This window comes from Glycine soja, chromosome 3, assembly GCF_004193775.1.
Source record: "Glycine soja cultivar W05 chromosome 3, ASM419377v2, whole genome shotgun sequence".
Classification (NCBI taxonomy): domain Eukaryota; kingdom Viridiplantae; phylum Streptophyta; class Magnoliopsida; order Fabales; family Fabaceae; genus Glycine; species Glycine soja.
In genome coordinates, this window is record NC_041004.1 from 6641118 (window position 1) to 6654144 (window position 13027).

Here is a 13027-nt window from a genome sequence, read left to right on the forward strand (position 1 = left end):
GTCTATCTTGGAGCCTACCTAAATGGGTAAGTCACAAAATAACTAAATTTAATTAATGTACTAACCCATTTTAGGTTCCACTGCAACGGACACTGGCAGATGGTGGTCATCCTGCCCAAGGAACACCTAGTTGTTTGGTTTTGTTCATTGCATAACAGGCCAGACAACTACCTTAAGGGGATTATTAATAGGTTAGTGTTCTTTTCAATACATTTGCATTGTAATACCTCAACGTACAACACCAGTTTTTAATTGTTACTCATCTGGAACAGTGCTTTAAAAGGTCTTGATGATGCTCCACAGCCTAAATCAAAGGCTTCTGCTAGGTGGATTGTCATCAAGATACGTCATTTACATAAAACTTCCACTTATATATATTTCTTTATGTGTCTGTACACTAGTTGTTTAATTAATATCCAAATTTCATTATGTATTTAGTGTAATAGACAAAAAGGAAGTACTGAGTGCGACTACTATGTGATGCACTGGATGTCCACCATCATTTTAGGAACTTTTAGGAATAATTAGGAAGCGGTAAGTTTATTTCAAACAAAATCGATTTATTTATAATTTGTATTACATTATTAACTTATTATGATTTATTTCATCATGCAGTATTTTAACGATCCTAGACCATTGGAGCCAGAGAGATTAAAGGCATTGCGGATCCAGTGGGCACAGTTTTATCTCCGAGTTAGAGATCAGGCCTAGGATTTAGGGACATTGGTTTTTTCCTTAGTTTACTTTGGTTTAACATTTTTGACATTTTCTATGTAATATGAACATTGAATTCATTTGATGATTGTTCTTTATGATAAATCAATTATTTGATGTTTATTATCATTAAAACTACTTGAAAGCAGAAGAAAATGTTTATTTGCTGTGAATTGAGCTTGAAATTGCATTTGACAGGTACAATTTTGGGTTTACTGTAAAAACAGAAAGTATATATATAAAAAATACTTGAAAACAACATCGGTTATTAACAAAAGTCGATGTTAATATGATAAACAACATCGGTTATTTACAAAAAACGATGTCGACATGAACCTTAACATCGGTTGTAATAGACAACCGATGTTAACGTTTGTATATTAACATCGGTTATTTGTGTATAACCGATGTCAGCGTTTGTATTTTAACATCGGTCATCTGTGGATAACCGATGTCAACTCTTGTATATTAACATCGGTTATTTATAAATAACCGATGTGAACATTTGAATATTAACATCGGTTATCTACACATAACCGATGTTATACACAAAGAACTACACCAAATAAGTGTATGCATCATCAACGTTGACATTGGTTTTCTAGAAAACCGATATTAATGGAATATATTAACATCAGTTATCGTAGGAAAACGATGCTAATATATTACATTAACATTGGTTTTTCTAGAAAACCGATGTTAATATAACATGTTAACATCGGTTTTACTACAAAACCGATGTCAACGTTCATCATGCGTACACTTTCTTTGTTGTTGTTCATTGTGTTTAACATCGGGTATTCAGAGAATCGATGTTGTTATATATATGTTAACATCGGTTTTGCATTGATACATTCAACATCGACACTTTCAACATCGGTTTTAGAACCGATGTAGAATGTTCTAAATAACCGATGTTGAAAGTGTATTTTCTAATAGTGTCCACATTACCCAAATCAATTCTAAGACCCTTGCTGTGAAGTCTAGGTTGCTTAAAGCTATAATTTCACTCATCCAAGCCTCGAAATTTGAAATGGAAGAGCTTGGATATACCCCCACATTTGATGCAAACCATATTCTCTTAACACCCTCACAGCCAATCAAAGCATGAATCGTTGTTTCCTCCTTCTCTAAACACCAAGAAAGGGATTTTTCACCTTTTGAATCTAGACAATAAGAGTCTTATTTATCACAGAAGGGTCTTGGTCGATCACCATTCAAAATATTCAGGGCCATGTTTGTGACGTCCTCTCTAATAATATATGCCAAAACTTCTGATAGAATAAAGCTGGATTGCCATCTTCCCCAGGAGCTTTGGTGGGGTGCATCTACTCTAAGGCTTCATAAATCTCCTCTCTTGAAAACTCCACATCCACAAAGGATCACATCTCTCCATAATTTCTCCCCTCCACAAGGCTTGCAATTTCTGTCATGTCATGAGAGGTGGAGATAAGGTAAAAAGATCAGAGAAATACTTTGTTAATACCTCACCAATGTCCTCTACATTCCTATACACATTTCCATCATCATCCTGAATCTTCTTTATGGTATTGACTTGCTTTCGGTGGGATACTTTTCTATTAAAGAAAGTTGTGTTCCTATCCACATACATCAACCACTCCACCTTCAACCTTTGCTTCCAAAGGACCTTCTCAAGCCTTAAAAGCTCCTCCAACTCACCTTCAATCTTAACTTTTGTGTTTGTTAAGAAACTGACCCAGGGTCTGCGTTGAATCTTATACAGTTTCTTTCAAAACCTTTTGATTTTTTGAGACAAATTTCCAAACCTTTGTGACCCACACTCATCTAAATTTGCCCCTAGCTGGGTAATATTTTGTGTAACATCACCCCTATTTCTCTAGATCCCATTTATTGCCTCCTCACCTTCCTCCACATCATCAAGCCAAAATGCTTCAAACCTATATCAAATTTTGATTTTGATGCATGCAGAATAATAGGATTAAGGTTTGAGATGAAGCGTACTATCGATGATGCCCAACTATCCCTCTAGTTATCATGCCTAGAATGGTTAACCAAAATCCTATCAAGCTTTTCTTCTCTTAAATCATCCCCCTATCTCTGGTTTGTCCACATAAAGCATTGGCCCTCCACTTGCAGCTCCACCAAACCACAATAATCCACCGTATCTTGAAATTGTTGAATACTTTGAATATTTGGAGCATTTCCCCCTTCTTCTCATCAACATGAAAGATTTGGTTCATATCCCCCACACACATCCAAGGGCTATCATCATGAGGTTTCTGAATCTTCATAATATCCCACATTTGATGCTTCTGGTTTTATTCTTGGAATCCATACAAAAACATGGTTGTATAAGCTTCTGAATTGTCTTGGCCAAACCTCTAGATCCGCAATTCCTCACAATCAACACCATGGAAATTTTCCATCCTTGTCATACCCTTTAAAAAATGTATTCTGCAGTTTTTTTCCTTGTTTCCATCAAGAAAGCTATGGTGGGAACTTCAATGTATAAGAGCTTACGAAGAGCTCTCACTGCCCATGGGTTCCTTAGCCAATGGCAGTTCCAGCATAAGGTCCTCAAGATTCTTGGCGGGGCTGGTCAGCAGCGCCCACCATTTCCTTTTTTGATTATTTGTAATAGACCCTTGGTCCCTCCTTGTCCCCTTCTTCATCAACCTATCATCAATGTGTCTCTTCTCTGTTGGATGCGATCCAGAGGCAACAATAGTCTCCCCTTCACGAGCCATCCTTTTCCACTTTGTTTTTTTTATTGTGGTGGTTCAGATAACAACAGTTGTGGCATGTCCACTACTTCTCACTTCGCTATGACCTTCTTCATCCTTTTCCACTTCATGCTTTTCACGATATGTCTCTTCTACGTCCTCCTTGCATGCCTCGGGTTTGGTGCCCCTTGGCAATGTTGGTCCTCCTCTCCTAATGATAGATGACACTGGCTCAAAATTCTAGTTACATCTGCCACATTTATGCCTCCTCCTCACGTGCAGACCCACTTTCCTCCATTGCTTTTGCTTCCTTCTCCACTATAGCCCCTCTTCTTTACCTTATTTTCAAACATAATAACACGTTTTACCTTCACAAAAATTTCTTCATATCAGACTCCTGCAGCCTCGTTTTGATGTACAGGAGACGCCTTCAGCCATGGTTCCTACGAAAGGTTATCGATATCAACATCTTCATCATCCTCACATTCCTTCAAAAGATGATCCAGAAATCCACACATGTAGCAAATATTACCAAGCCTTTCATATTTGAAAATAATCTCCCTTGCCTCCTTAACTCCTATTTTCATCATCACACCTCTTCGGAGTGGCTTAGTAATATCCATCAAAATCCTAACCCTCATGGACTTTCCCACTCGATATTCCTCCAACTGGTCCCATTTGATAAAGGATCCCAAAGTGTTTCCAATAGTTTCTTCTATTTCTTTAGTACAGAACCCTAATGGGATTTCATAGACAGGCACCCAGAATTGAGTTCATGGTAGGTCTACTTTGTTAGGGTTCTGATTATGCATAAGATCATTCAGCACAATCAATCTTCTATCAAAATTTCATGGGCAACTCTTTATCACTGCCTCTTTATCGTTTACTGATAGAAACCTGAACGTTAAAAGGTTTCTCTCCAAATTCCTTATCTCCACCCCCTTTTTCGTCTTCAATGCTTGGGCAATTGTAGTTTTGAACTCCTTCATCACATTGGAAGATTCTTTCGTATGAATCTTTCCCACCAACCAAAAACCCTCATCTTTAATCCTTTCTCCCACTTCAGGTATTGTGACTATCTCCCCCTCCTCCTCGAAATCAACATCTTTCATCATTTTGTGAAATTCAAGTAGGCAGGCCTGAGAAAAGACAAGAACAGTTGTCTTGAGATTTGAGAAAAGCCTTACTACTCACAACTTGAGAAACTCTAGCAAAGCCTTCAAAGGGAGATTAAAACACTATAAACATAAATTTCAAATTAACTAATATTTATAATTAATTAGATATCAATAATGACGGTTAACTGTATTTTTAGGAAATCATCAAGCAAACATTGTTTAAAGTAGTACAAAAACAAGAGCTTGTTTGTTTATTGTACATTTATTTTTTGTTTTTAAATAAAAAAAATGTTTGATAAAAGTAATTTGGAATATTTTCAAAAATAATCTTGGTTTTAGTTTTTAAAATCGAAAGTGAACAATTTATGATTTTTCTCTTTAGTTAATGACTCGTATTCTTGGTTTATACAATTTTGGTCCATTTATTTTTTTGAATTCGTAATTTTGGTCTATTTATTTTAAAATAAAGATATTTCACTCATCTATTTTAAGAAATCCTCAATGAAATCCTGGAGCTAACGTCTTCCTTTATGGTACCATAAAAATGTTTTAATTAATTAAAGTGAATGAAATAAATGTAGGCAAAATTCAAAGATATACAGAAATTGCGGACTTTTTTTTTTAAAAATAAGAGACCAAATGTTTTTATTTTAATATAGGAGGACCAAAATTGCAGGTGAACTAAAATTATATTTAAGCATTTCTTATTTTTGTTGCTTCATCTTCTTCCTTTGGTAACTTTATTTTCCCCCATTCTAAGTATTAGTTATTGACAAATGTTCGGCAAAAAAAAATTTCAAAACCAAAAAATAAAATTAGAATAAGACACACTCTAAGAACTACTATAGAAATGTTAGTAAGTACCATGCAATGATGGATGAACCTAATGGAGAACAGACGTTTGTACAATTATATATTTTTACTCAAGATTCTCTTAAATTTTGATGCATGTATGGACACACCTTTTCTTTGTTTTTATTATGTTTTTTATTATAGGAATGAAAGTGAGGCTATCAAAACTATTGTTGAAAATGTTAAGCGTTTGTTAGACAAGACAGAGTTGTTCGTTGCTGATAATCCAGTCGGCGTAGAACCACGAGTCCAGGAAATGATTGAACTATTAGGCCAAAAACAATCAAACGATGTTCTACTACTCGGGATGTGGGGGATGGGAGGCAATTGTAAAACAACTATTGCAAAAGCCATTTACAACAAGATTGGCCGCAATTTTGAGGGAAAAAGCTTCCTCGCACGTATTACGGAAATTTGGGAGCAAGATGCTGGTCAAGTATATCTACAAGAACAACTTCTATTTGATATCGAAAAGGAAACAAACACAAAGATACATAATGTTGAATCAGGAAAAGTTATGTTAAAAGAACGACTTCGCCATAAAAAGGTACTTCTTATACTTGATGATGTAAATAAATTGCATCAATTGAATGTTTTGTGTGGAAGTCGTGAATGGTTTGGTTCAGGGAGTAGAATAATCATCACAACTAGAGATATGCATATACTTAGAGGGAGAAGAGTTGACAAAGTGTTCAGAATGAAAGGAATGGATGAAGATGAATCTATTGAGCTTTTTAGTTGGCATGCATTTAAGCAAGCAAGTCCAAGAGAAGATTTTATTGAACTTTCTAGAAATGTAGTTGCTTATTCTGCGGGATTGCCACTAGCTCTTGAAGTCCTTGGGTCCTATTTGTTTGATATGGAGGTAATAGAGTGGAAGAATGTATTGGAGAAACTCAAGAAAATTCCTAATGATGAAGTACAAGAGAAATTAAAAATAAGCTATGATGGTTTAACTGATGATACAGAGAAAGGAATATTCCTTGATATAGCTTGTTTCTTTATCTGAATGGACTGGAATGATGTTATACATATCTTAAATGGTTGTGGGCTTTGTGCAGAAAATGGAATACGTGTCTTGGTAGAAAGAAGCCTTGTAACTGTAGATTATAAGAACAAGCTTGGAATGCATGATTTGCTGCGAGACATGGGAAGAGAAATCATTCGTTCAGAAACACCAATGGAGCTTGAGGAGTGTAGTAGGTTATGGTTTCATGAAGATGCGCTTGATGTATTATCAAAAGAAACTGTAAGACTTCCATCTCTTATTTTTTTATTTAAAATATCCAAAGCTAATGGATACAACTAACACATTTATGAGTCAGTTCTTAATATTCATTTGTGCGATTGATTGTCACAAGAATTTTGAAAATTGGTTTGGTTGTGAATTGGTTTTTGCTTCTTAGCTCCTAAAACAAATGATGGGTTTTCTCACAAGAGTTTTAACTACCATACATCTTTTTAGCTACGCATGTTTTACCCTTTCGTTTTTTCTATCATAGGGAACAAAAGCTATTGAGGGTCTGGCTTTGAAGTTACCAAGAAATAATACAAAATGTTTGAGCACTAAAGCTTTTAAGGAGATGAAAAAACTCAGGTTGCTTCAACTTGCTGGTGTACAACTGGTTGGAGATTTCAAGTATCTTTCCAAAGATCTTAGATGGCTTAGTTGGCATGGATTTCCTTTAGCATGCATACCAACAAACCTTTATCAAGGAAGTCTAGTTTCCATTGAGCTAGAAAACAACAATGTTAATCTTTTGTGGAAAGAAGCCCAGATATTAATTTAGTTTTTTGCAATTCATGAGTATTTCTTTCCTTCTTCTTTATCGATGTAATTTAAATTGTCTCAAATATTAATACTATTTCACTATATAGTACTCTTAGACAAATTTCATCTATGTTTTTCTCAGCCTCTCTTATATTGCTAGTACTTTCTGTAAAAGTTTAAGTTTAAATAAAAAATTTAATTATCAATATGCTCCTTCTATTTATTTAGAATATTTAATTAGGTCATTTTATTTCTGAAAGTTTCAATCAAGTCTTTTATTTTTTTTAAATGTCTGAATGTGATTTCTTTTGTCCGATTGAGACCAACGACAATATTAAGTTGCAAATTCTTTGAAAAGAATCACATTGATACTATATTAAAAAAAATAAAGGATTTGATTGAAAATTTTAAAAATAAAAAGACCTAATTGAATATTCTAAATAAATAAAGAGACCGAATTGATAATTAAGTCTAAATAAAATAAAGGTTTATATATTCATATTCTAATACAAGCTTTAGCCTCCGTTTTATACGGTAAACCAGTAAGCCTAAAAGAGGAAATGATCAAGATACCAACATTTATTTTTTTCATATCCTAAAATATCTAAATGAACATTTAGCAAAAAAAAATGATGCTAAACCACAAAAATTGAGTCTAAATGAACATTTAGTAAAAAAAAATTGTGCTTGAGCCAACACTAAATAGTGCCAACTAAGTTGACTTATATTAGACACTATTAAGAGTCTATTTGTATTTGTGGTATTTACTAGACGACATTTATTAGTGTCAAATTAGATTATGTTAATTTTAGTGTTGACTTAATTGGTGCTAATAGTGTAGGTTAGACCATGCAAGCACAAATCTAAACCTTGAATCATCCCCATTTTTGTGTTGGCATAGCTGACACAAATAAATTTATATGCAATCTATAGCGATTATTTGACCTGAATTAATTCAATGCTATGTTACAATAGATAGTGTAGGCATTGTAGTGTTGGTGTTAAATTTTATGGCTATTTTGTTCTTTACTTGTGATACCACCATTTAATGATGCATCAGAACTTTAATTCCAATGCTAAAGTTTACAAATATTTTCTTCTTGTAGTGATATCCTCAACATGCATAAGCAATATAAAAAAATTGCATTGCCACATCATATAAAAATTCAAAATTCTTGATAATGATTGTATGTATGAAACTTTGGTATAACAACAATAAAGTCTTTTTTCATTACATAAGAGTAAAACCTTGATACATTAAATTAAAAGTTTTACACTCAATGTAATTCAAAATTCAAATTTTTTAAGATTATCTATTATCTAATCAAATAGATTTTGTATGTTTATTATGAACTTACATTATAGTTTTTTTTGTTAAAACATAAGAGACGGAGCTTATGACCTCCTCTTCAAATAATTAAATATAATAAAAACAAAGGAGAGGCAAGGTGGGAGTTGCAATTTTTACTAATTGATCAAAGAAGCCATAAAATGCTTATAAACAACTTATATAGAGAGAGAGCACAACTCCTCTTAGAATAATTTTTTACGTAAGAATAATTATTAAAATATGATTAAAAATAATAGACGATTGAGATTAAAATATATAAAAATTAAAATTAAAATATGATATAATCGTTAAATTCTTATAAGAATTATCAAACAAATCACATACTACGATATTTCAATTATTGTTAATGATAATTGAGATACTTTAGGACGTGATTTGTTTGATGTATTTTTTAAAGATCTAATAATTATATTAGATTTTAATTTTAATTTTAAAATATTTTAATCTCAATCAACTATTATTTTTAATTATAATATAGTGATTGTTATTAATTATTCTCATGGTCTACGTCTTGCTAACACACACACTTTTATTTCTTAGTATGAATGTGTTAGCAAACTATAATTAAAGAATATCTTAAAATACATAATGGTGTAATGTGCTAATGCACTTATATTAAAAAATAAAGATGTGTGTTAGTAAATACTTGTGGAATTGACTAATGTACTCATTTCTATTTTTTTAATGAGTGAGCTAACAAACTATAACTAATGAATGTGTCTTAAAATACATCAATTATGTAGCTTGTTAACGTACTCATACTAATAAAAAACAATGGTATGTGTTAGGAAATCCATATATATATATATATATATATATATATATATATATATATATATCCTTGGGGTGGATGACTTCAAAAGAAAAAGTAAACCTTTATAAAAATATAAAATATATTGGCACTAAGAAATGGCATTACACAAGTATAAATATTTCACTTTCTACTTGAGATGCTCATAACACAATGTAATTGCTTCTATTTATGTTTTGAGTTTTATCTCTAACTTTAATTTTCTCTATTGTATGCTTGTTTTTTACTTGTAGGTAATGGAGAAGTTGAAAATTCTTAATCTCGGTCATTCTCATTATTTAACTCAGACTCCAGACTTTTCAAATTTGCCTAATCTGGAAAAGCTATTACTCGTAGATTGTCCAAGGTTGTCCGAGATTTCCTATACCATTGGACATCTCAATAAAGTTCTTCTAATAAATCTTCAAAATTGTATTAGCCTTCGTAAGCTTCTAAGAAGTATCTATAAGTTGAAATCTCTTAAAGCACTCATTTTTTCAGGATGTTTAAAGATTGACAAGTTAGAAGAGGATTTGGAACAAATGGAGTGTTTGACAACCCTTATTGCGGATAAGACTGCAATACCAAGAGTGCCATTTTCAATAGTTAGATAAAAAAGAATTGGATATATCTCTTTGTGCAGCTATGAAGGATTCTCACGTGATGTGTTTCCTTCAATCATTTGGTCTTGGATGTCACCAACAAATAGTCTCTCATCCCGCGATCAAACATTTCTAGATGTGTCATCTCTCGTTTCTTTAGACGTGCCAAATAGTAGTTCCAATCATCTATCATATATTTCTAAGGACCTTCCACTGCTTCAAAGTCTCTATATAGAGTGTGGCTCAGAACTTCAACTTTCTCTAGATGCTGCAAATATTTTGGATGCTTTATATGCCACAAATTTTGAAGAATTGGAATCAACTGCAGCCACATCGCAAATGCATAACATGAATGTTTTAACATTAATTGAATGCAACAATCAAGTACACAACTTAGGATCAAAAAATTTCAGGAGATCACTTTTAATTCAAATGGGAATGAGTTGTCAAGTCACCAATATTCTGAAACAGAGAATTTTTCAGGTTTTACCCTTAATTTCTCTCTTAAGTATCTAATTTCCTCATCTTTTGTCAATAGAACTATTTTTAATATATCAATTATTTGTGGAAGTGTATACTATTATACGTTGTTGGTGTATATATATATATATATATATAAACATGTCATTTTAAAATGATCATACACCAACATAGATTTTTTTGACACAATCATCATATATTTTGCTATTAGTAGTTGTCTTGGCTTTAATTACTTTTGTAATTGTGTTTAGGAATTAGTTATACCTGGAAGGATAAATTAAAAAATATAGTCTTGTTGAAAGGAACACTTTGTTAGTAATACCCAATTAAGAAAAAAAGTTACGATACGAGTATTTAGTAATTAAAACTATCTTCTAATCATGTGTTAGTCAATCTGTCATTGCGGTAAGAGCACGAAATCCAACATAAATCTGAATTTTACATTAGTTAAGTGTAGTACTAGTAACATTTTTTTTTGTATATACTTTATTTAATCAATAACTGCTATCATATTCAAAGTGCATATTTAATTTAAAGCTACGTAATTTAAAAATATATATATACTTTAATGTGAGGTACAATTTATTATTGTCACGATATAAAATTCAATATTAAATTGAAAATGTTCTCTCACTTTTCGTTGTGTTTTCTGTTGGTATAGAACTATTTTTTATTCATTTTATGTTTATTTTGTTACGGGTAAGGAACTCTTACTTGGACCAATGGATTTTGTTCAAATTATCCAAGCAAATATATTTATGCATAATTTAACAATTTACTTTTCACACTTACGATTGTTCTGAGTAGTTTTTGGGTAATCAAGATCATAATTTTAAATGATGAGAAAATGAGTTATTATCTTGTTATATCTTAAATTCTTGAATTAATTATATGGTGGTACTAATACATTGATTGATAAACTTTTGAGCATATATCTTCATTTTTACAGAATATGACTACTAGAGATGGTGGTGGTGGTTGTTTGCTCCCCGGTGATATCTATCCAGATTGGTTAACCTTCAACAGTGAAGGTTCATCCCTGACTTTTGAAATACCTCAAGTGAATGGGCGTAACTTGAAGAAAATGATGTTCCATGTCCATTATTCTTCCCCAGAAAATATAACTTCAGATGGTTTGAAAATTTTGTTGGTGATAAATCACACAAAGGCCATCATTCAACTTTATAAGAGAAATGCATTAGTCTCCTTTGAAGATGAGGAGTGGCAGGGGGTACTATCAAAAATAGAGCCTGGAAACAAAGTGCAAATTGTTGTTGTCTTCTGGGGCAAATTAATTGTTTACAAGACAACAATTTATCATATATGAACCAATGAATGAAAAAGTAGAGCATTCCCGTGCACTAAATAAGGATGTAATGGATTCTAGTGGTGATGAAAATGAATGTGTTGTTGGGACCATCTCTCTTCAAGTAGAATCCAAATATAAGCCAACAAATGACATAATGGAGCATTGTCATGCATCAAATAAGAATGCAATTGTTTCCATCTGTGATGAAAATGCATGTGTTGTCAGGTCGTTCTCCCCTCAAGTGGAATCCATAGATGACTTAAGGTGTGTTTCAAAAAAAGGCTTGATTAAGCGCTTATTGAATAAGTTCTTATCATGTGAATACTTTTGTAATGCAAACTCAGAAAATAAGAAAAATCAAGGTTAAAGATGGTGAAAGAATGTCAGGTCCCAATTGATTCTTATGGTTGCTGCAAATCTTGTATTGTTGCTTGTATAGAGATTGCTTTGGGCAGTGGATGACTTGTTTTACATGTAGATTGGTGGCTACTATTAATGCTCTAAATCTGATTGCTAAAGAAGGGAGTCCAACTTGAGCTTGATTCTGATGCCCTTAATTTTAATCCTTTGAAGTGAAAAAGATATGTGTAACCCAAATACTTGACAATTGATCAATCAAATGAATAGTATGCTTAAATAGAATTGGCAGGTGGATCAACTGCGTTTTTAGAGAAGTCATCAAACAAGTTGATAACCTTGGCAGTCTAAGTATGTACCTATGTTGATCATTTCCTGCGGCATGAGACGCATGACTCCAATTATGGTAATTACGTTAACCGCTTTGCTAGTTAATATTGTTATGACAGATCTTGCTTAGTGTGTGTCTGCTGCCATTCTTCGATCTTTTGAAATTTAATCTAGTTATCTTAAAATAAATATATTTTTTGGTGAGATCATGTATTGTTTATTGTTTGAAATTTGAATTTATATCTAGAAATTGGGATTTATTCATTTCTTTTTGGCGAGTTTCTACGTGCACATTGTAGTTTATCTTCATTCAAGTTTGGATTTATTTCTTTGAATTGGAAAAGAATAAAGTGAAAACAATATGGAATACAAGACCGAAATTTGGATTTCTTTTGGAATAGGGAAATCCAATTTATCCCAATTTTTAGAAGTTTGTTTGTGGAAGATTTCAATTTCTACTAAAAGAAATGATGTTTGTTTCTGGTTCTCTATACAAGTGGAGTAGATTTCCTGGGCTCAAATTATGAAGTGTTCTATTTCTGAGAAGACTGTTTATTCTATATTTACTTCTAGCACGTACGCAGTGATGTGGCGGGGATGAACATGGTATCCAAATTAAGGGAAAAATTGTTTATGCTAGATTCACTA

General features: G+C 32.5%; 1 pseudogene; it reads left to right on the forward strand.

Moving 5' to 3' along the window:
- The first annotated feature begins 5410 nt into the window (after positions 1-5410).
- LOC114404883 lies at positions 5411-12228 on the forward strand (annotated as a pseudogene).
- Positions 12229-13027: the final 799 nt, after the last annotated feature.